Source organism: Oryctolagus cuniculus, chromosome X (assembly GCF_964237555.1).
Source record: "Oryctolagus cuniculus chromosome X, mOryCun1.1, whole genome shotgun sequence".
Classification (NCBI taxonomy): Eukaryota; Metazoa; Chordata; class Mammalia; order Lagomorpha; family Leporidae; genus Oryctolagus; species Oryctolagus cuniculus.
In genome coordinates this window covers 98795727-98821023 of record NC_091453.1, presented here as the reverse complement: position 1 = coordinate 98821023, position 25297 = coordinate 98795727, and the positions used below count along the sequence as shown (strand labels likewise).

General features: G+C 37.8%; 1 pseudogene; it reads left to right on the top strand.

Annotated features, from left to right (window-relative positions):
• The first annotated feature begins 18461 nt into the window (after positions 1–18461).
• Positions 18462–25297, top strand: part of LOC100341467 (transmembrane protein 106C-like) — a 39051-nt pseudogene continuing 32215 nt past the window's right edge.

Below are 25297 nucleotides of genomic sequence, written 5' to 3'. Positions count from 1 at the left end.
AACAAATGAAGATGACAATACATCATATCAAAATTTATGTGATACAGCAAAACCAGTATTAAAAGTAAAGTTTATGGCAATCGGTGACTACATGAAGAAATTGGAAAGGCACCAAATAAGTGAGCTATCAATGCATCTCAAGGACCTAGAAAAACAAGAAACCAAATTATAATTAAAAATAAAGAAGGCAGCTAGTGCTGTGGCGTAGTGGGTTAAAGCCCTGGCCTGAAGCACTGGCATCTCATATGGGTGCTGGTTCTAGTCCCAGCTGCTCCTCTTCTGATCCAGCTCTCTACTATGTCCTAGGAAAGCAGTAGAAGGTGGCCTGAGTCCTTGGGCCCCTGCACCCGTGTGGGAAACCCGGAAGAAGCTTCTGGCTCCTGGCTTCAGATCGGCACAGCTTCGGCTGTTGCAGTGATCTTGGGAGTGAACCAGAGGATGGAAGACCTTTCTCTCTGTCTCTACCTTTTTCTGTAACTCTGTTTTTCAAATAAATAAAATAAATCTTTAAAAAAATAGAGAATAAATAAATAAAATTGAAACCAAAAAGTACACAAATATTAGTGAAATGAAGAACTGGCTTTTTGAAAAAAAAATGATACACCATTTGACCAACTAACCATAAAAGGAGGGAGAAGATCCAAATCAAGAAAATTAGAGATGAAATCAACCAAAGTTGAGTCATGAAGACATAGAAAACTTATATAGGCAAATGACCAAGATGGAAATTGAATCAGTAATAACAAAGAAAAGCCCAAAGCCTGAGGGCTTCACTGCTGAATTCTACCAGACATTTTAAAAAGAACTAATTCCAATTCTTCCCAAACTATTCAAACCAATTGAAAGTGAATCCTCTACAACTCCTTAAATGAAGCCTTCATTACCTTAATCCCTAAGCCAGAAAAATATACAACAGAGAAAGAGAACTATAGACTAATATCACTGATGAACATAAATGTAAAAATCCTCAACAAATTTCTAGCCCATTGAATCCAACAACACATCAGAAAGATCATTCACCCAGTCCAAGTGGTATTTATTGCTGGTATTAAGGAATATTTCAACATTCACAAATCAACAAGGTACATCACATTAACTAAAGAATAGAAAACAAATGATTATCTCAATAGATGCAAAGCATTTGATAAATTACAACACCTTCTCATGATGAAAACTTTAAGCAAATTGAGTATAGAAGGAACATTCGGCAACACAGTCAAGGCAATTTATGACAAACTCATGGCCAGCATCCTATTGATTGGGGGAAAAGCTGGAAGCATTCCCCCTCTGATCTTGAAGACAAGGATGCCCACTTTCACTATTGCTATTTGATATAGTCCTGGAAGTTTTAGCCACAGACATTAGGAAAGAATAAGAAATCAAATGAATAAAAATTGGAAAGGAAGAAAGCAAACTATTCCTATTTGCAGATGACATGATTTTATATATAAGGGATCCAAAAGACTCAACTAAGAAACTATTGTTACTCATAAAAGAATTTTTGGTAAAGTGGCAGGATGTAAAATCAACACAGAAAAATCAGTGTCTTTTGTATACACAATGTCATGGTTGAAAAAGAACTTGTAAGGTCAGTCCCATTCAAAATAGCTCCAAAAGAATTAAATTCCTTAGAATAAACTTAGCCAAGGATGTCAAAGACTTCTACAACAAAAAATCATAAAATACTGAAAGAAATTTAAATTTAAATTTAAAATTTAAAAAAATGGAAAAAACTTCCATGCTCATGGATTGGAAAAATCAGTGTCATCAAAATGTTTATACTACCAAAAGCAATTTTCAGATTAATGTGATCCCGTCAAAATACTAACGACATTCTTTGCAGATATAGAAAAAGTGATGCCAAAATTCATATGGAGACACAAGAGACGCCAAATAGCTAAAACAACCTTGTACAAAATACAAAGCAAGAGGCTTCACAATACCTGATTTCAAGACACTACAGGGAAGTTATAATCAAAACAGCCTGGTGCTGGCACAAAAAAACAGACTTGCAGGCCAAGGAAACAGAATAGAAACTCCAGAAATCAAGCCACGCATCTATAATCAACTTATCATTGACAAAGGAGCTAAAATCAATCCCTGGAGCAAGGACAGTCTTTCTTATAAAAAAGGAATCATTTATTTATTTCAATGGCAGAGTTACAGAGAGGCAAAGGCAGAGAGAGAGAGAGAGATCATCTCCTGGTTCACCCCCCATAAGGCCACAATGGCTAGAGCTGCAGCGATCTGAAGCCACGAGCCAGGAGCTTCTTCCAGGTCTACACATGGGTGCATGAGCCCAAGGACATGGGCCATATCCCATTTCTTTCTCAGGCCATAGCAGACAGGTGGACGGGAAGTAGATCAGCTGGGACTTGAAATGGCACCCATATGGGATGCTGGCACTGCAGGCAGCAGGTTCACCTATTGTACCACAGTGTCAGCCCCAAGGAAAGTCTATTTAACAAATGGTTCTGGGGAAACTGGATCTCCACATGTAGATTAGGAAACTAGACCCATACCTTACACCCAATACAAAAATCCACTCAAAATGAATCAAAGACCTAGATACACAACCTGAATCCATCAAATTCCTAGAGAAAATTGGGGAAACTCTGAAAGACATTGGCATAGGCAAATAGTTCTTGGAGAAGACCCCAGAAGCACATGCTATCAAAGTCAAAATTGACAAATGGGTTTACATCAAGCTGAGAAGCTTCTGCACTGCAAAGGAAACATTTAGCAAAGTGAAGAGACAAAAGAATGGGAAAAATATTTGCAAACTATGCGACTGATAAAGGGTTATTCACAAAATTCAACAGCAAAACAAACAATCCAGTTAAAAATGGTCAAAGGACTTGAACAGGCATTTTTCAAGAGAGGAAATTCAAATGGCCAACAGACACTTGAAAAAATGCACAGGGCCAGCGCCACGGCTCACTAGGCTAATCCTCCACCTTGCAGCGCCAGCACACCAGGTTCTAGTCCCGATTGGGGAACCGGATTCTGTCCCAGTTACCCCTCTTCCAGACCAGCTCTCTGCTGTGGCCAGGGAGTGCAGTGGAGGATGGCCCAAGTACTTGGGCCCTGCACCCCATGGGAGACCAGGATAAGTACATGGCTCCTGCCATCGGATCAGCGCCGTGCGCTGAGAGCAGTGCGCTGGCCACAGCAGCCATTGGAGGGTGAACCAACAGCAAAAGGAAGACCTTTCTCTCTGTCTCTCTCTCTCACTGTCCACTCTGCCTGTCAAAAAAAAATGCTCAGGATCATTAGCCAGCAGTGAAACAAAATCAAAACTGCAATGAAGTTTTACCTGATTCCAGTTAGAATGGCTCTAATACAGAATTCAACAAACACATTCTGGCAAGGATGTGGAGATAAAGGTAACTTGGTCCACTGTTGGTGGGAATGTAAATTGGTGCAGCCACTGTGGAAGACAATATGGAGATACCTCAGAAATCTTATTGTAGATCTACCATATGATCTAGCCATCCCATTCCTGGGACTTTACCAAAACAAAAATAAATCAGCATATCAAAGAGTTATCTGTACCCCCATGTTCACTGCAACACAATTCATAATTAAGATATGGTATCAATCCAGATGTCCATCAACTGGATAAACAAATTATGGTATATACTATAGAGCATCACTCAGCTGTAAAAATAAACGCTCTTTTACAACAAGGTGGAGACAACTGGACACCATTATACTTAATGAAATGAGCCAGTCCCAAAAAGACAGATATCATGTTTTCCCCTATCGAGGTAATTAATAGAGTACCTGAAATGTAATGTATTGGAGTGAAGTAGACATTTTGAGATTCAATGATTGTTTCCAGCCCTTGTCTCTTCTGTTAAGGGACAGTGTTTTGTTTTGTTTTGTCACACTATTTGGTGAAATATTTTCCTCAGTGTAGGGTTAACTATACGATCATTAAGTAAACTAAAAATAGATCTTTGCAAAAATTAAGACTGGGAATGTGAGAGGGAGGAGGAGGAAAGGTTGGAGCTGGAGCATTGGCAAGAGGAAGGGGAGGGGAGGGAAGTATTACTATGTTCCTAAATCTGTATATATTAAATACATGAAACTTCTGTAACTTAAATAAAATCTTTTAAAAAAGAAAAAAGAATGACATTCTACTATTTTCAGCAAAATGTACACAACTGGAGGATACCACGTTGAGTAAAATTAGCAGGACCCAGAAAGACAAATATTGCATGATCTCCCTTATATTCAGGAGCTAAAATTTTAAAAGCAGAAAAGACATATATTCTCTTTACATTGACAATATTTTAAAAATAAAGAGAAATTTTAAAACTCTGTCCAACATGAAAATGAGAGACACATACATTTCACAGTAGAGGAAACCAAAAATGCCAATAAAGATACGAGAAATGCTCAAACTCGCTACAAACCAACAAAATTAAAGGAAAAATTACAGTAAGTTGATATGACACATTCAACAAATTAAAGAATGAGTTTTTAAAAAGAGTTTTCCAAAAATAGATTTGGAAAGAATGTGGTACAATTTGAACGCATACTTTTTTTGCTAGTGGCAATATAAATATGTTCAATGTTTTGGGGAAAAAATGCTTGTCATTATCTTAAAGACATGAACATTCTAATATACAACCATTATAGCCCTAGATATTTTCCTTACTTATCATATGCCTAAAATATCCATAGAAACATTATAAATGTTCTTTAGACATGTAATAGAATATTATACAACAGTGAAAATAAATCAACTATATATATAATGAAGAACATGCTTGTAACATAATACAGACTAAGAAAAGCATATAACTCCAAAATAATAGCAGCAAAATGCAATTTTTAAACAACTTTATAATAAAAAGTAATACATTATATAAGGATCTATATAAAGTCTTTTAGTAATTGGGATTTGTTTTGAGAAATATGTCAGGAGGTGATTTTGTCATTATGTGACTCAGATTATATGCACAAAGATCGCTAGGACATTACTAGGCAATATCATATGTTATACATGCAGTCCACCATTAATCGAAATGTCATTATGCAGCACATGAGTATATATTGTGAATTCTTAAAGACATTCAAGGAAACACTATATGTAGAATTCAGAATAGTAGTTACCTTTGAGATATAGCTGGGGTATAGATCTGGGAAGAACATGGGAATTTCAACAGTATTGGTAACTTGCTAGTTTTATGGTTCAGAGTGGTTTTTTTGTTGTAATTAATAACTTTAACATGCATTTCATATAATTTTGTGTGTAGATCAAATATTTTACAGAAAAACATGAAAAAATGAATGTGACCAAATTTTATCACAGGCTCATTTTGAAGCCTAAATACATCCTATGCAGACAAACCTTACAAACATTTGTTAAAGGACTGTTAGAAGCCCTATCATTTTAAATTAAAAACTTGCTTATTTTCAGCTAAATAGCATGCTTTTAGGGAAAAAAGCCTACATGTTGGTCCTCAACAGACCTCATAGGAAGGTGCAGATTACTCTGATGAACTTCTCATAGTCCTGGGTTTGGCACTCTGCTTGCAACCTCTGAAACCATACATTGTCAGCTCACTGAGAATAAATCCACCTCTCAGCAATGCATGCACACTAATTAAGCTCCCCAGAATAAGAGACCAAAATGCTGATTGATTCACTGACAATGCAAAACATAATTCTCATTTGGATTAGAATCATTAAGTAAGCATGAAGAGGAGATTCTTCCCTAGTATGCATACCATGTGGGAGGTCTTATTTTAATAAAAAGTGATTTTATTAAATTTACATTGGGAATTATAAGTGCCAGATTATTCAGCTTATATGAACAGTGTATTTTTCTACCTTTAGTTATGGTATATGGAAAGTATATTATATTCAGAAGTTTTGCACAATGAGCTTGAATTATAACAAAGAAAATCAAATTAATCAAGTACCAAAAGGCATTAGTTTAACCAAAGGCATCTTACTGGGTTGCTCTCAAAGTACTGGAAGCATATTGACTCGGGCTCTTTCTTCCCTTAAGCATGCTTGGGTACTGTTCCAAGAAGAACTTGTCTTCTCAAAACTTGTACAGATCTTTAAACTCTGACCTCTTATGCTAATGATTGATGAATTACAGATGCAGACCTAATCTGATCTAATGGTGGTGGCTAGGAGGTGGAACAACTGTAGGTCATTGGTAGCATCATAACCCTTAGAAGGATGACTCAAGGAGTTAATTACCCTTGAGTTCAAATTTGACTTATATTCTCTGATTACTGGCTCAAAATCTGATCATTCTTCTGCACCCACCATGCCCAGCCTCCATAGATGCCAGACTATGCGACTGCCTAATCCTGACTGAAACCTCTAAACTTCACAATGAAATAAATATTTTTCTTTTCCAAGAAGCACTAAGTAATAAAAAAATCAGACTAATACAGGTAGACATGGTTAACATCAGCCTTCCTAGATCTGTTTTTTAAAGATTTTTTTTATTTAAAAGGCAGAGTTGGGGTCAGCATTGTGGTGTAGTGGGTAAAGCTCCCACCTGCAGTGCTGGCATCCCATATGGGCACTGGTCTGAGTCTCGGCTGCTCTACTTCCAAACAGCTCTCTGATATAGCCTGGGAAATCAATAAAATATGGCCTGGGTGCTTGGGCCCCTGCACCTGCCTGGGACATCCAGAAGAAGCTCCTGGCTCCAGATCTGCCCAGCTCTGGCCATTGCAGCCATTTGGAGAGTGGACCAGAGGATGGAAGACCTCTCGCTGCCTCTCTGTAACTCTGCCTTTGAAATAAATATATTTTTAACTGGCAGAGTTACAAGAGAAGGACACAGAGAGAGAGAGAGAGAGAGAGAGAGAGAGAAAGAGAAAGAGAGAGAGAGAGAGAGAGAGAGAGATCTTCCATTTGCTGGTTCATGCCCCAAATGGCTGCAATGGCCAGAGCTAGATCAATCTGAATCCAGGAACCAGGAGTTTCTCTGGGTCTGCCATGTGGGTGCAGGGGCCAGGCACTTGGGCCATCCTCTGCTGCTTTCCCAGGAGCATGAGCAGGTAGCTGGATAGGAAGTAGAACAGCCAGGACTCCAACAGGCACTCATATGGGATATCAGTGCTGCAGGTGGCAGCTTTCCCCACTGTGCCATAGCGCCAGCTCTATCTAGATCTGTTCTCTATGCTTATTGAATTGATCACGCTCTAATTTTTAAGGTTTACTTTTTATTTATTTGAAGGAGTAAGAGGTGAATGGGGAGAGGGAGAGGGGGAGGGAGAGAATTAGATGTTATTAATGAGAAATGGGGTTGTAATTGTACCAAAAGCTAAAAATGAGATCATTATTGTGATTGAGCTTGAAATTCAGCAAAATGCATCCTCAAAGCCAAGACAGAAATGTAAGATAGCATCAAGTTGCATCTCACAAAAGAGAATACAAATATCCTTTTGGAAAACTCAGTGTAGAATCCGGTATATTATTTGAATTGCCTCTTCATTACTTTTATAGACAATATCACTGCTATTCAAGTCAAAGACAGTGTTGACACAAGTTTAAAACATTTTACTGCTTGATCCAACATAGTTATTTTGCCCTGATTGGGCCTCAAGTATAATCATTTGTGACAAGGTTTGCAAGTAGTATTTAAAGGGCTTCTGAATATGAATTATGTAACTGATTTATACAAGAATAAAAATATTGACTATGGTTTTCTTAGCCCTAAGATGAGAAAACCACTCAGTTGGTTGGTCACTATCTCAAGTAAGCACTATAGTAGTGAATGTTGAGTTCAAAAACCACAAGCAGATGCCACAGTTCTTAGGATTATGCAAACACTAAGACAAGAGAAAATCCCAGAGTTAAATTTAAAGTCAATGGATAGTTCAACACCAATGCCAGAATTTTCACTTAATAAATATACCTGAAGAAATAACATACCCCTTTTAGATAACGTTTTTCAAAGATATAATCACATTCTAATAATGGGGTACATTTTTTCACAATGAATTATTTAGGTTTTCACCTCAGTAAACAGAGGACATATTCAAAAGAAAGATTTAATTTGATAAAGAGACTCATGATGTTTCAAAAAAAATGAGGGACATCAATACAGATAGATAAAGCAGAGACCAGGAACTTTTACTTTCATGCTTATTTGAAAAGACAGAGGAGAGAGGAATAATCAGCATTTGCAAGTTAGAGCAGACTCATGATATAGCAGTTGAGACAATCTGTAGAGGAAAAAAATCCAATTCCAAATCACATAAAGGAGGTGTAAAATAAATGCCTCAATCCCTCTGTTCTCCCACTTTCCAACTTCCTGTCAGTGCCTCCTACCAACTTAATCAATCAAAAGCCAAAGGGGAAGAGAATTCATTGTCACAGTCCATAAAGGTCAGTCTCCCAGGGGAAATAGAGTTTTTATGGGATCTGGAGAAATAAAAAGGTAATATCAAACATCCATGTCTAAAATACTTCATCTCTTCACTACATATATTAAAGATTCATAAAGAACAGAAAAATATTCTGTGACCTGTTTTACATAATTAACATAAACCTGTAGTCTTATCAGAGTACTTCCACACATTTCATCAACAATATTAATTATAGATATTAGACATCCATTGTGTGCTCACTTCTACTCACCTCATATGGACCGGTTATCATCAACAGGATTTCTCAAATTTGGGAAAAGCATGGTTATTATTTTATCTACTATACAAAAGCAAAAATGAAGGCACAGGTCTTATCCTAATGTTTAAAATCTTATAAAAGACATACCAAAGTAATATATACTCCATTCTTAGAACATATGAAACAACTGAACCATATTAATAATCAAATGTTTTGCAAACTTCATTTCTTAACAGAAATAACGAGGTTATACGAAAAGGCAAGAACAGAAAAAGTATGTGATTCTTCCTAAAAGCAAATCCATGAAACCAGAAATGAACAGAAAATCTTTTTTGCAAAATATAGAACTAAGGTAAAATTAAATAGCGTATCCAAAATGAGTAGATGTCAAGAACCAAGACATTTAACTAACAAGGAAATGAAGAACCAGGAAAGTCAAGAGTAAGGTGACATGGAAAAATAGAAAGTAGTCTGGACTAATTTCAGAGAAGGGATAATCACTAATGGTATTCTATGTTTTAATAGCTGCAACTGATTTACATGGTGGGCCAGTACCACTCAAAGGAGCTGGAACAAGATGAACAAAAATAAGTCCTACAACAATATTTTAACATGGAGGTTCTCTGAGAAGATCAACATGCTACAATATTTCCAAAGTATTCTAAGGTGAATATTTGTGTTCAGATTTTCATTCTCCTAGTCAACTTTTGCTCTTCTTCATCCTACCATCTCACATCCCAAAACCTGAGGTTGACGTCTGATCACAGTATCACACTTTTGGGATTCAGGCTCCTTCTTGCCGAAAGTACTTCTAGCACAAAGCTGTTGTATGTAAAAATAATTTTTTTCTATTTTAGGTATTTCATTCCAAGTCTTGCCTTGGTGTTATATAAACAAAGTTATATTCTCTATACACAGGAAAAAACAAAAAATAATAAAACATTACAATTGCAGCTTTTATCTAATTTGCCAGGTTACAATTTGGCACAGAGCTTTCTGTCCTCACAAAAGCTCTGCAAGCACAAAGTCAGCAACAAAAAATATATATATTGTCTTTTCCTATCCACAATATATGTAAATAGTTTTTTTAGTATCTCATCTTCTAGGTACATAGAAGACAAAAATATTCTGCCCTTGGCATCCCAAACAACCCTAAGGTTGACTCTGCAATTGTAACCATACCCTTTTCCTTCCTGCCGATTTTTAAAGGAGAAAGGACTGTGTCGGAGACAAAGATGGAATTTAAGGGTAAGTTCCAGTTTTGTCTCCCTGAAATGCGTACACATATCAGTTGTTACTCCCTAAGATATAAAACCAATAATATTTCAAGCTAAAATGATACCTCATCAGTTAATACAAACGGCAAAGTCTAGAATTTCATTTCAGGTATGATTAGATCCATGAATTGCATTTATGGTATAAGGTTTTGATCTCGGCCAGAGCTGCGGCTCAATGGGCTAATCCTCCACCTGCGGCACTGGCACACCAGGTTCTAGTCCCGGTCGGGGCGCCAGATTCTGTCCCAGTTGCTCCTCTTCCAGTCTAGCTCTCTGCTGTGGCCCAGGAGTGCAGTGGAGGATGGCCCAGGTCCTTGGACCCTGCACCCGCATGGGAGACCAGGAGAAGCACCTGGCTCCTGGCTTTGGATCAGCACGGTGCGCCAGCCGCAGCGGCCATTGGGGGGTGAACCAACAGAAAACGAAGACCTTTCTTTCTCTCTCTCTCACTGTCCACTCTGCCTGTCAAAAAAAAGTGGTTTTATCTCACAATCTCCATAACTGATAAATAATTATCTTGTTGTTCAGTCCATCCTCAGACAGATCTTCCTCAGGCAGCTACAGGAGTTCTATCATCAGCATCCCTACCAATAAGACCATGATTTTCTGCTTAGTAGCCAAGAAAGTTCAAAAATTGAGATTTTAGTTCTTTTAGCCTGATTTGGGCTACATGTCTGTCCTTAAAACATCTAATTGCTGAGGCTATGAGGATGTGATGCTTTAATTGATTGATTATGCCAGGTTTACAAGTCATCTCCTGGGGCTGTTTTGCTGTTATCAGAAGAGATAGACACAGAGCAGTCAAAAATTAACAGTACATTCTTGTAGAATGAGAGAAGTATCTCAGACCTTTGAAATCATCTAGTGCTACATCCTCTTCAATACAGAAATTCCTTGTTCTGCAGCCCAGACTGGAAGATACTCAGAAGCCTCTCTAAAAGTACAATTACAAGGTTTTCTACAATTTATAAGGCATTCCTTTTTACTTAATATTAGAAATTTCTTTCTTATATTAAACTAAAATTCTCATCCATGATATATATCTACAAATTGGCTAAGGTTCTACCTTCAGAAATAAACAAAAACTTAATTCTTCTACTTCTCAGCCCTTAAAATATTCAGAGAGTTACCATGTATCCTAAAATCTTTATTACTGAAGGACCTATCATTCCTTTGATTTTGGCTCACATCAAACGATTTCCAAACAAATCAGTAAATTATTTATATCGCTCTTTACAATTGATAAATTCTTTTTGTTATCAATCTTCAAATTCTTGTGAGATATTATTTTCCCCATTGTACAGATAAGGGAATTTTGCCTTAGTTCTCTAAGATCTCTAGACAAGAGATTGCTCAAGATCACATAAGCAAGAAACAGCAGAGGCAAAATAAAAATTACAGTCCTCAGATTTTCCATTAAATTAACTCAGATTCCACACACAAGTGAGATCATGCAGTATTTCTTTCAGTGCCTGATTTATTTCATTTAACATAATGTTGTAATGTTGTTGCAAATGATAGGATTTCATCTTTTCAAGGCTGTATAGTATTTCATCTTGTGTATATACCACATATTTTTTATCCAATCATCCATTAGTGAGCATTTAGAATAATTCCATGGCTATTGTGAATAGTGCTATATTAATGACAGGAGTGAAGATGTCTCTTCTGTGTATTTATTTCCTTTCCTTAATTTTATAGAGGTTGAAAATAGAACAATTATCAGAGGTTGGGAAGTAGAGCAGGTAGGGAGAGTTGAGAGCAGGTTGGATAATGTTATAGTTAAAGAGAAGAAAAAAGTTCTATTTGGTTGTACAGTTCAGTGATTACAGCAAAAAATATATTGAATATTTCAAATAGCTAGAATATAGAATATTGAATGTTCTCATCACAAATAACTAATACTTAAGATGATTGATATAATCACCCTGATTTGATCAATATGCATGCATACATATGTCATCACATCCCTGAAATATTTGTATGTATAATTATTATGCATTAAAGTTAAAACAGAAAGTCCTCTGATTTCAAATCCCACTTATTCTAGATAAGTCTAGATGAGTCTATGTCCCTCTTAAAGTATAGTTCCCAGAAGTTCAGTATTCTACATATGGTTTATATATTTTTTTCAAAAGTGTGATTGTAGAATAGCTTAATATGTCACACCTCCCAATTCTATTGTATTTAAAAGGCATCTTGAAGACCATAACCTAGTTTGCTTTCCAAATTATGCCTTCTGGAGATGTTGCAACCAAATTAACTCTGCTATCATCTGTTTCCTATACTGGGTTTCCACATAAGATTTAATTTGCCAAACCAAACAGTTTATCAGATTAAAAATAAGTTTGAAAACTATGGCATTACTAATAATTGGTATTTTATGTAACGGGATAGGACAACAGAACAAATATTTCAGCATCTTTCTATGCTCTTCAAAGACAAGATTTCTCCCTTTTCTTCATTGGCCCATTGCTGCTTTATGTAAGGTGAATTAGCAGGTATGCTAGAGTATGACTACAATCCAGAGCAAGCTACTCATAGATGAGTCTATTTACAGAGCAAACATGGCTGTTATTTTCATCTCTGGATTTTTCAGAGAAGCTGACTATGCTAACAATTGAGTGAAATATATCAGTTTGACTGATAATGTCGCATGCTTGTACAGTGCTTTTTTAAAGGACATATATTTCAGTTTACCGATTGTTTCTAAAGAACAAGAGTTTGTGCCTATGCAGCTTTAAGAGCAGCTGTGTTACTTTCTCACTTTGCTCTTCTAACCTTTTTTGCTAGTTTCCCAGTTTTTAAAATAGCACTTTTCTACTGCTCTGAAGTACATGGTTTGATCTTAAAATTCTAGCCATAGATAAAAGATAGTTGTCACTAGAGCTGGAATAGGAGGTGGTATTGGATAAAAGAAACAGAATAAACATCTTGACAGCTCTGACCATGTTCCACATTCCCTTTGCTGTCTTATACAGACAGGAAAAGGGAAAAACAAAAGAGTAAGAGAAATGAAATAAAGTTCAGAAGGAGAGGGGAAGGTACTAGAGTTCTGAGGAATAGTAAACAATCCAGCACTCAGATCAAATTATACTACAAAACATATTTATATTGACAACATACTATAATTGAAGGTTCACACACACAAATGAGCATATGTAACATTGTTCTCAAGTATGCCAACAATTTATGAAGTCTGGCAATAAATCTCTTTGCTTTCATTATAACAGCTGTTACTTTCCTTTGTGACTTCTAACTGTCCAATTCTCTGAAAGTTGAATGTTGAGTCAATATAAATGTAGAAGACACTCTATTCCAAGCAATAAAGGTCAGAAAAGCAGGTATCCTTAGGAAAATCTGTTCAGGCCACAAAGTTGTCCCCCTGCTTCTATTTCTTCTACAATTCTCTCCAGAAACAGAGAATTGCTAGTCAACTCTAGGTTTCAGCAGCAGCTCTGAAATAACTAGCTGTCCTCCTTCTTAATTTTTATATTATTTCTATTATTAGACAGAGTTCCCATCTGCTGAAATATGACACAAATATCTAAAATGTCCAGGGATGGGCAAGAACAAAGACAGGAGCTGGAAAATCGATCTGGGTCTTCCACATGAGTGCAGGGACCATAATTACTTGAGCCATCACCTGCTGCCTCCCAGGATTTGCATTAGCAAGGAGCTGAAGTTGGAAGTCAAACCCAGGATTCAACTCTAGGTACTCTTATGTGACACACAGGCATCTTAAAACTAAGTCAAAAGTTCACTCTCTCCTACCTTTTAACACTTAGTTTTCTCTTATATAAAATGGTTATAAAAGACAAGATGATTTTAATGTTCAAACCAATGCTGCCATTATTTGTTCCATGGTTTCAGTATTTAAAAACTGGTGATATATATATATATATATATATATATATATATATACAGTATTAAAAAACCAGGGATATATATACACACACATATGTATTTGTGCAAACTAAATCAGGAAGAGACACAAAGCCATTTTTTATTTCACAGTAGACTCTTGGTTAGAAAGCACTTAACTTAAAGACAAGTTAACAGGAGTGAATAATCTCTCCCCATCTACAAAAGTATGACTGAAATAAATGAAAATAAATTTAAGAATAAAAGTATACAAAAACTAGAAAATCAAAGGTGTCATGACAATAAATAAGGAATTCCCAGAAAATAAAAAGCAAGCAGTACTAGACTCATGGATAGCCAGATAAAATGGAACCTCAGCCAAGGATGACAAATATAAAAACAATTATTCCAAAGAACACTTCAATTAAAAATTTAACAAGAATGACCAAACCAAAAGCAGATTATTCATCAGTGTATTTAAAAAATTGCATCCAAAAAACCTGGACCAGGGAAAACTGCTCTGTTGCAGAAACAAAAAGAACAACTAGAAACAACAGCTTTTGCTCAGTCCAATGTTTTTTTTTAGAAAACTTTAATATAAATTTTGAAAGTACAACTTTTGTATTATAGTGGTTTTTCCCCCCATAACCACCCTCCCACCCACAAACAATCCCATCTCCTACTCCCTTTCCCACCCCATTCTTAAGATTCACTTTTAATTATCTTTTTAAGATCAACAGTATATTTGTGACTCTTCTTTAAATGTCTGGTAGAACTCAGCACTGAAGCCATCTAGTCCTGGGCTTTTCTTTGTTGGGAGGGTCTTTATTACTGATTCGATCTCTGTTTTTTTTTTTATTGGTCTGTTTAGAATTTCTATGTCTTCATGACTCAGTTTTGGTAGATTGTGTTTAGGTATCTATTGATTTCTTCTAGATTTTCCAATTTGTTAACATACTATGGTGTTAACATTCTATGATTACTTCAAAATTTACTGCATATAGGTGAAATGGTCATCTTTCCACTTGACTATTTCTTATAGTCCTTGCCTATATTCCCACTAAACTAGATCTTTTTGATTTTTACCTTTGAACTCTTTATTTGGTGGAAAATTAGCCCTTGTAATCTAACTAGAGGCTGGGAGGGGAAGGAGGGAAGTACAAAGGTAGTTTGGATAAAAAAATAGGGGAAGCTGTATGTGACTCATTAATTATAACAAATATACTAATAAGAGAGGTTAGCAGTAGGGGATTCTGGGTGTGGTTTATAGAGTGTGACAAACGTAAAATGTTAAGAATAGGGAATTCTGGGTCTGGTGTATATGAATATTTTTGTACTACTTCACAATTCCTGCTCGTAAATTTAAAAATATTCTGAAATAAAATTTAAATTATGAAATTATAAAATAAATGAAAAATATAATCCCTAAGCTTAAACAGATAATTTTAATTTTACCAGTCTTTCCATTCGTATGGTCACCTCCTCACCCAAAGCAAAAAAGGAACAGTAATAGCCTTATTGTATACACAGTATAGCCTCCGTATCCTTTACTACTTGCTTAAAAGTCAAGGCTATAAAAGACCATGATTTACATCATCAATCATCTGACTTCTTCTTAGGACAGTGATTCTAAATCCATGTTAAGGATGGTTAAGGGTAGTGAAGGAGCAAAGACAAAAAAGCTTTAGATCAATGCTGACCTCTTATGTAACAACAAGCAGGCTCCCATTTCTCTGCCCTGCAAATACAGCCCCATCCTGCATTGACCAGCCCTGCCCCAGCCCGACTGTTCTACATACCACTATCTAAAGAGTCCAGCTATCAGCCTGAGCTCTCTCCACTCCTCCCAAGCTCTCCTCTCCACCTTTTCAGCAGTTCAATCTCAGAGTCCAGACTCAGTTCAAACACCTCCTAGTCCACACTGTTACATCGAATGACTTATAGATTAGCTCAAGCTCTCCCAGTATCTTTGCAGGCCAGCTTAAGCTCAGAACCCCAAACTCCTTCTTGCTGCTTTCTGCTACATAAGCCACTAGTCTGTAAGGGAAGTCTCTCTCCTCCTCTCCCCACCTCTCTCCCCCTTTCTCTCGCTCCCTCCATTCTGATTTTAAATAAATATATTTTTAAAAAATCTCTATAGAGATCTGGTATAAATAAGCCTTAAAAATACTGAACCTGAATTAGTGTTTATGGGGTGTCAGAGTCTCTGTCCCTTTAAATCATACCATAAAGGTTGTCATAAACACTTCTTCCACATAAGGTCAGCCTTGGCTTCCAGAAATCCACTGTAATTGCACAAAATAGTCCATTTGTTAGAAAACAGTAGTCTTGGATTTCCCCCTAGTAATGATGTATAGTGGGCAATTAACTTTTTTTTTTACAGGCAGAATGGACAGTGAGAGAGAGAGACAGAGAGAAAGGTCTTCCTTTTGCCGTTGCTTCACCCTCAAATGGCCGCCACAGCTGGCACGCTGCTGCCAGCACACCGCGCTAATCCGATGGCAGGAGCCAGGTGCTTCTCCTGGTCTCCCATGGGGTGCAGGGCCCAAGGACTTGGGCCATCCTCCACTGCACTCCCTGGCCACAGCAGAGAGCTGGCCTGGAAGAGGGGCAACCAGGACAGAATCTGGCTCCCCGACCGGGACTAGAACCCGGTGTGCTGGCGGCGCAAGGCGGAGGATTAGCCTACTGAGCCGCGGCGCCGGCCCCAATTAACTTCTACTACTGCACATGCCATGTATTACATGAGGACTTCCTATCACAATCATCCTCATCCCTGTAACTTGCTGGGAGTGTGTGTTACCACCTATTTAGCCTATCAGAATGCCACAATAAAAATAGATGAATTATTTTACTGGATCCTTGTTATAGATAACAAAATTATAAACAGAATTAGTCATGGAGTCAGAATACAAGTGTATGGCTTTGTGGCTTCGTGAACCTGTGCAACTAACATTGGTTAGCCTCAATTTTTAACATACAGAATAAGTGTACAAATTTATACAAACATATGAGATACTGACTGTCAATCACAAACTTTAAAGGACTCATAAGTAAACACTCAGGATTGAAGAGAAGGCTTACTGTACTGAATACTGTACATTGTACAACCAACAGGTGATGATTGAAAAGTTCCTTATGAAGTTGTTTAATCACAGCACATTCAAAAATCTCCATGCAGTAATGTGTTTAGTTACTCTCCATGGCCTGGATTTGCATGTGGATGCATTTTACCTCCCAGATCAAACTGTGTGGTAAAATTAACCCTTGGAGCTGCTGAATTACACGGCTAGAGGTTTCCACTGGAGGCCCCAGTGTTAGTCACAAGTATGGATTTATGAACCCATAAAACATTAACTGCATTTCTGCATGATTTGTGTCTGATTCTCTTTTTCACACATGATGTGTGAGTGAAGTACACTATCCCCAGATGGCATTAATGCTTTGATAAATAAACTGATCTTCTGTATATAAAGAGAATCGAAAATGAATCTTGATGTGAATGGAAGGGGAGAGGGAGTAGGAAAGGGGAGGGTTTTGGGTGGGAGGGACATTATGGGGGGGAAGCCATTGTAATCCATAAGCTGTACTTTGGAAATTTATATTCATTAAATAAAAGTTAAAAAAAATCACTCTTGTATATAACTGACTTCATACAACAGAGACATAAAAACTGAATTATATGAAGATGAATAGAAAATATATAGATTTCATAAAGCTATTGGTTTGACTATCCTACCCTGGAAGGGTATAAATGGGTCAAAGACCAACATCAGTTAACTGGGCTCTACCAGCAGAAGTTCAGATAAGATTATTTGGATTTCCTACAAGGAACTTTTATCTTTTGCTTTTATTTTCTCACATCTTTTTCAGATACAGTGGTACACATTGCTTTGGGGACAAACTGCTCCCACTATTCAAAGTATTAAAGTTCTCCACAGTTGTAAATTACAGGCAGAGTGGACAGTGAGAGAGACAGAGAGAAAGGTCTTCCTTTCTCTGTTGGTTCACCCCACAATGGCCACTGCGGCTGGCGTGCTATAGCCGGCGCACCACAATGATCCGAAGCCAGGCCCACAATTAGAACATTTTCTTCATATAGTACTCTTTAAGCAATCCCCAATGAAAGGGAAAAATAAACATTAGACCCTCAAAGCAAATAAAACTATAGGTGAGTCTATCTAAACAAGAGGTGATTCAGTGGCTTATTTGTCTTGCTAAAGTGGCAGAGATGAAGAATTTATTGCTTGTCTCAGGCATCTTTCAATCTGACCTGCAAAGCCAGCAGATTTAAAGTAACCTGAGCTTGGTCCTGAGAATTTTTTGTCCCAACTCCAGAGTAACATCCATTATTTGAATTTTAAACACACACATACATACACACATACACACATCTTCCCTGTACCAAGGTCACTCAATAACTAAGAATATTAAATTAAGTTAAATTCTGTCTAAAATGAAGCCCCGTTATCAAGGTTAATTAAATAAGGACTAGGTTGTGACTATCACAGGAATTGAGTTCCCAGGACCAACTAAAAGTGAGGACTCCAAAATTCAACACGTAAGGTCAGCTATTTACACATTGTTCAATGAATGAATGTGAGTTTCAACACATCAAACAGTACTTTACATAGGGCATCTTTTTGGTCCTTATGAAAGCATGAGTGGATGTGACACGGAGGACCTACGGGGAGAGCAAGGACGCCCATGGCGAAGAAGCTGAGCCGTGGGAGCGGAGGTGCGGGAGCCGAGCTGCGGAGTCCACACGCCAGTGCTGGAAGGGGAGGTGAGACAAAAACCTCGGTAACCCGAGTCATTGGTGGGGAAAGGCAGAAAGAGCCTAGAGGGAACGAGGCTTGAAGCCCCGCTCGGGGAAGTTCACCAGGCTGACTGGAGGAGAGAAAAATAAATAAATAAATAAGGGGAACCGCCACGGACACTAGCCTCTCTCCCCACACACCTTACAAAGCCGAGCAAGACAAAGAGCAGGTGCCATTTTGGACATACTTAAGCAGCGCCCGCCAGCAGCCAAGCAGAAAAACCTGACTCTGGTGGGGAGAAATAACTGGAGGTTAGAACCTAGTGAAAGTGTGGAGCTAACGAACTGAGACTGTGAAAATCTAAGGGTGGGTGAGAGAACTCACTGAGTACACAAACTCGGTAACCTTGGCAACCCGGTGAGAGACTGCTGAGAAATTTGAGACCACACTGAAGGCTGCATAGACCCTTTGTGTGGTCCTTGGGGTAGAGCAGACTAATAAAAACAGAGGCCAGATTTCATACATCAACTACCCTCAATTCCACTCAACTGTATGGAATTACTTCCCTTCTGAGTCAAAAAGAGAGAGAGAGCGAGCAAGCAAGAGAGAGAACAAACTGCATGAGTCACCTTTGGCACACCCTTAACCCTGAAGACCCAAACAGAGCACTCTGGCCACACCCATCACAGCCTCTAAGGATCCGTCAAAAGCAGACAGTCCACTTAATCTAGAGTCATAGTATAATGAGAAAAAACACCACAGTGAAGAAACCAAAGAATATCTTCACAATGCCAAACAAACACAGAAACCGAGGTAACAAGAACAAGAAAGACACTATGATGCCCCAAATGATAAAGACACCCCAATTCAAGATTATGAAGATGACGAGATAGAAGAAATGCAAGAAGCGGTTCTCAAAAAATTGATAAGAACATTAAGAAGTTCTCAAAAATAAATTCTTGAACTACAGAAATCCTTAATGGACAAGATAGAAAAGCTCTCTCGCAAAAATGAAATATTAAGGAGGAATCAAAATGAAATGAAGCAACTAGTAGAACATGAAACTGTGATAGTGAAGAGTAATCAAAATGAAAAGAAGAATTCAATGGATCAAATGACAAACACATTAGAGAGCCTTAAATTTTGTTCGATTGGTCTATCCATCTGTTTCTGTACAAGTACCATGCTGTTTTGATTACAACTGCCATGTAGTATGTCCTGAAATCTGGTATTGTGAGCCTTAAAGACAGAATGCGTAAAGCAGAAGAGAGAATATCGGACTTAGAAGACAGAGAACAGGAAAGTATACAGTCAAACCAAAGAAAAGAGGAAATTAGAAATCTAAAAAATATTGTCGGGAATCTACAGGATACTATTAAAAAAACCAACATTCGGGTTCTAGGAGTTCCTGAAGGCATGGAGAGGGAGAAAGGATTAGAAGGCCTTTTTAGTGAGATACTAGCAGAAAATCTCCAGGGTTTGGAGAAGGACAGAGACATCCTAGTACAGGAAGCTCATAGAACTCCTAGTAAACTTGACCAAAAGAGATCCTCACCACGACACGTTGTAATTAAACTCACCACAGTGAAACAGAAAGAAAAGATCCTAAAATGTGCCAGAGAGAAACATCAGATTACTCTCAGAGGATATCCAATTAGACTCTCAGCAGACTTCTCATCAGAAACCCTACAAGCTAGAAGGGAATGGCAAGACATAGCCCAGGTACTGAGAGAGAAAAACTACCAGCCCAGAATACTATATCCTGCAAAGCTCTCATTTGTGAATGAAGGTGAAATAAAGACCTTTCATAGCAAACAGGAATTGAAAGAATTTGTCGCAACTCGTCCAGCCCTGCAAAAAATGCTTAAAGATGTGCTACACACAGAAACACAGAAACACGACCATCAATATGAACGAAGGTAAAGGATGAAAACCTACCAGTAAAAGATCATAGGAAGCTTAAAGCATATAGTAGAAAATATCTTTGGGAAAATGGCAGGGCAAAGTCACTACCTATAAGGCTGGAAAAAGATACTCCATGCCAACAGAAATGAAAAAAAGCAGGTGTAGCCATATTAGTATCAGACAAATAAACTTTAACACAAAAACTTAAGAGAGACAAAGAGGGGCACTATACAATGATTAAGGGTTCAATTCAACAGGAAGATGTAACTATTATAAATGTATATGCACCTAATTACAGTGCAGCAGTTTATTTAAAAGGTATGTTAAGGGACTTAAAGGGATTCTTATATTCCAATACAATAGTACTGGGGGACTTCAATACTCCACTCTCAGAAATAGACAGATCAACCGGACAGAAGATCAACAAGGAAACAGCAGAATTAATTGACACTATTGCCCAAATGGATCTAACAGATATCTACAGAACTTTTAATCCTACATTTAAAGATTTTACATTCTTCTCAGCAGTGCCTGGAACCTTCTCTAGGACTGACCACATACTAGGTCATAAAGCAAGTCTCAGCAAATTTAAAAGAATTAGTATCATACCATGCAGATTCTCAGACCACAGTGGAATGAAGGTGGAAATTAGCAACTCAGGAAACCCTAGAGAGTATGAAAACACATGGAGATTGAACAACATGCTCCTGAATGAACACTGGGTCATAGAAGAAATCAAATAGAAATAAAAAACTTTCTGGAAGTAAATGAGGATATCATTTACTTACATATCAAAACTTATGGAAAACGGCAAAAGCAGTGTTGAGAGGAAAGTTTATAGCAATAGGTTCCTACATCAAGAAATTAGAAAGGCACCAAATAAATGAGCTTTCAATGTATCTCAAGGATCTAGAAAATCTGCAGCAAACCAGACCCAAATCTAGTAGGAGAAGAGAAATAATTAAAATCAGAGAAGAAATCAACAGGATTCAATCAAAAAAAAACAAACAAAAAAAAAAAAAACAACAAAAAGAAGAACATTACAAAAAATCAGCCAGGCGAAGAGCTGGTCTTTTGAAAAAATGAATAAAATTGACACACCATTGGCCCAACTAACTAAAAAGAGAAGAGAAAAGACCCAAATCAATAAAATCAGAGATGAAAACGTAAATGTAACAATAGAAACCACAGAAATAAAAAGAATCATCAGAAATTAATACAAGGAATGGTATGCCAGCAAACGGGGAAATTATCAGAAATGGATAGATTCCTGGACACATGCACCTTACCTAAATTGAATCATGAAGACATAGAAAACCTAAATAGACCCATAACTGAGACAGAAACTGAAACAGTACTAAAGGCACTCCCAACAAAGAAAAGCACAGGACCAGATGGTTTCACTGCTGAATTCTACCAGACATTTAAAGAAGAATTAGATCCATTCCGTCTCAAAATATTCAGAACAATGGAAATAGATGGAATCCTCCCAAATTCTTTATATGAAGCCAGCATCACCTTAATCCCTAAGCCAGAGAAAGATGCAGCATTGAAAGAGAATTACAGACCAATATCCCTGATGAACATAGATGCAAAAATCCTCAATAAAATTCTGGCCAATAGAATGCAACAACACATCAGAAAGATCATCCACCCAGACCAAGTGGGATTTATTCCTGGTATGCAGGGATGGTTCAATATTCACAAATCAAACAATGTGATACACCACATACTGCAGAAGAAAAACCATATGATTATCTCTATAAATGCAGAGACAGCATTTGATAAAATTCAACACCCTTTCATGATGAAAACTCGAAGCAAACTGAATATGGAAGGAACATTCCTCAATACAATCAAAGCAATTTATGAAAAACCCACGGCCAGCATCCTATTGAATGGGGACAAGTTGGAAGCATTTCCACTGAGATCTGGTACCAGACAGGGATGCCCACTCTCACCACTGCTATTCAACATATTTATGGAAATCTTATCCAGAGCTAGTGGCAAGAAAAAGAAATTAAAGGGATAAAAATTGGGAAGGAAGAACTCAAACTATCCCTCTTTGCAGATGACATGATTCTTTATTTAGGGGATCTAAAGAACTCTACTAAGAGACTATTGGAACTCATAGAAGAGTTTGGCAAAGTAGCAGAGTATAAAATCAATGCACAAAAATCAACAGCCTTTGTATACACAGGCAATGACATGGCTGAGAAAGAACTGCCAAGATCAATCCCATTTAAAATAGATACAAAACAATCAAATACCTTGGAATAAACTTAACCAAGGATGTTAAAGATCTCTACGATGAAAATTACAAAACTTTAAAGAAAGAAATAGAAGAGGATACCAAAAAATGGAAAAATCTTCATGCTCATGGATTGGAAGAATGAATGTAATAAAAATGTCCATTCTCCCAAAAGCAATTTATAGATTCAATGCAATACCAATCAAGATACCGAAGATCTTCTTCTCAGATCTGGGGAAAATGATACTGAAATTCATATCAAGTCACAGGAGACCTCGAATAGCTAAAGCAATTTTATACAACAAAAACAAAGCCGGAGGCATCAAAATACCAGATTTCAGGACATACTACAGGGCAGTCGTAATCAAAACAGCTTGGTACTTGTACAGAAACAGATGGATTGACCAATGGAACAGAATTGAAACACCAGAAATCAACCCAAACATCTACAGCCAACTTATATTTCATCAAGGATCTAAAACCAATTCCTGGAGAAGGGTAGTATATTCAATAAACTGTGCTGCTGGAAAACTGTATCTCCATGTGCAGACGCATGAAGCAAGAACCCTACATTACACCTTACACAAAAATCCACTCAGCATGGATTAAAGACTTAAATCTACAACCCGATACCATCAAATCATTAAAGAACATTGGAGAAACACTTCAAGATATTGGCAATGGCAAAGATTTCCTGGAAAAGACCCTAGAGGCGCAGGCAGTCAAAGTCAACATTAACTATTGGATTGCATCAAATTGAGAAGTTTCTGTACTGCAAAAGAAACAATCAGACGAGTGAAGAGGCAACTGACAGAATGGGGAAAAAATATTTGCAAACTGTGCTACAGATAAAGGATTAATAACCAGAATCTACAAAGAGATCAAGAAACTCCACAACAACAACTCTAACAACCCACTTAAGAGATGGGCCAAGGACTTCAATAGACATTTTTTTTTTTTGACAGGCAGAATGGAAAGTGAGAGAAAGAAACAGAGAGAAAGGTCTTCCTTTTGCCGTTGGTTCACCCTCCAATGACCTCCACGGCTGGCGCGCTGCGGCCTGCGCACCGCACTGATCCGAAGGCAGGAGCCAGGTACTTCTCCTGGTCTCCAATGGGGTGCAGGGCCCAAATAGTAGGGCCATCCTCCACTGCACTCCCTGGCCACAGCAGAGAGCTGGCCTGGAATAGGGGCAACCGAGAAAGAATCCGGCACCCTGACCGGGCCTAGAACCCGGTGTGCCGGCGCCACTAGGTAGAGGATTAGCCTATTGTGCCGTGGTGCCGACTTCAATAGACTTTTTTTTTTTCAAAAGAGGAAATCCAAATGGCCAGCAGACACATGAAAAAATGTTCAAGTTCACTAGCCATCAGGGAAATGCAAATCAAAACCACAATGAGGTTTCACCTCACCCCGCTTAGGATGGCTCACATTCAGAAATCTACTAACAACAGATGCTGGCGAGGATGTGGGGAAAAAGGGACACTAATCCACTGTTGGTAGGAATGTAAACAGGTGAAGCCACTATGGAAGTCAGTCTGGAAATTCCTCAGAAACCTGAATATAACCCTACCATACAACCCAGCCATCCCACTCCATGGAATTTACCCAAAGGAAATTAAATTGGCAAAAAACAAACTGTCTGCACATTAATGTTTATTGCAGCTCAATTCACAATAGCTAAGACCTGGAATCAACCTAAATGCCCAACAGTAGATTGGATAAAGAAATTATGGGACATGTACTCTATAGAATACTATACAGCAGTCAAAAACAATGAAATCCGGTCATTTGCAACAAGATGGAGGAATCTGGAAAACATCATGCTGAGTGAAACAAGCCAGTCCCAAAGGGACAAATATCATATGTTCTCCCTGATCAGTGGTAACTAACTGAGCACCAAAAGTAAACCTGTTGAAGTGAAATGGACACTATGAGAAATGGTGACTTGCTCAGCCCTTGCCCTGCCTGTTGATGAAAAACTTGAAACTTATCCCTCTTAGTATTTTTTTGTTTGTTCTACTTAACACTATTGGTTGAATTCTGTAATTAATACACAGTTGTTCTTAAGTGTTGATACTTAACTGAAAAAATTATCCCTGTTAAAATAAGAGTGGGAATAAGAGAGGGAGGAGATGTACAATTTGGGACATGCTCAAGCTGACTTGCCCCAAATGCTGGAGTTAGAAACATACCAGGGGATTCCAATTCAATCCCATCAAGGTGGCATGTACCAACGTCATCTCACTAGTCCCAGTGATCAATTTATGTTCACAATTGATCACACTGATAGGTCTAAGAGTCAAAGGGATCACATAAACAAGACTAGGATCTGAAAATACTAACCTATAGAATCAAAAAGGGAGAGAACGATCCAACATGGGAAGCGAGATACACAGCAGACTCATAGAATGGTAGATGTCCTAAACAGCACTCTGGCCTCAGAATCAGCCCTTAAGGCATTCAGATCCGGTTGAAAAGCACATGAGAGTATTTCAGGCATGGAAAGCCAAGATACTCTGGGGAAAAAAATGACCTAAATGAAAGATCTCCGCGAGTGAGATCCCAGTGGAAAAAACGGAGCCATCAAAGAAGGAGGTACCTTTCTCTGAAGGGAGGAGAGAACT